The sequence below is a fragment of the Grammomys surdaster genome, unplaced genomic scaffold (assembly GCF_004785775.1).
Source record: "Grammomys surdaster isolate TR1022 unplaced genomic scaffold, NIH_TR_1.0 231, whole genome shotgun sequence".
Classification (NCBI taxonomy): Eukaryota; Metazoa; Chordata; class Mammalia; order Rodentia; family Muridae; genus Grammomys; species Grammomys surdaster.
Genome location: NW_021604676.1, coordinates 1,605,224 through 1,605,886, shown reverse-complemented (window position 1 = coordinate 1,605,886; position 663 = coordinate 1,605,224).

Below are 663 nucleotides of genomic sequence, written 5' to 3'. Positions count from 1 at the left end.
TTGGGTCTGGGAGGTGATGAAGTGTGAAATTCGTAGGCTCACTTTGTCTTCCTAGGCAGAGTGCTGGCATGGGTTTCTTTCTTTCCTAATAATGGAGTGTCTGACTGAGTAAATCTGTGTAAACATGAATATGCACATGTCTAATACAGGCACACAACTGGCTGCTTTCCCACCAATATTAGAGATATGGTCGGTAAATTCTAAAACACCCATCTTGGGTGTTCTCTTCACCCTCTGTAGTTTCAGGATGCGAATGGCTGGTGGGATAGAGGAGGTTGAATGTTATGGGCTGGGTTCTTGATTTGAGGTAGACGTGCCATCCGGAGTGCTGGCATGGACTTAGTCTGCCTCTCTTCTTTGTGAATTCTGACACTACACCAACATCATCTCCAGATGGTGAGGCAGCAATAGCCTCCTTGGTGGAGAAAGTTTCTACTTTTCTTCTCAACCTCTTCACTGTACCCAAAGAATCCTAAGATGCACAAATGCATTCTCTTTGCATTTAAGAAGCCCAGGATCCTTTATTCAGCATTACTTAGCATTCCAGTCCAGATTCCTGTGGTGGCAGGGGCAACAGCAGCTAGCTGTCTTTCTCCTTCTCCCTGTTCCTCCTCCTCCTCCTCCTCCTCCTCCTCCTCCTCCTCCTCCTCCTCCTCCTCCTCC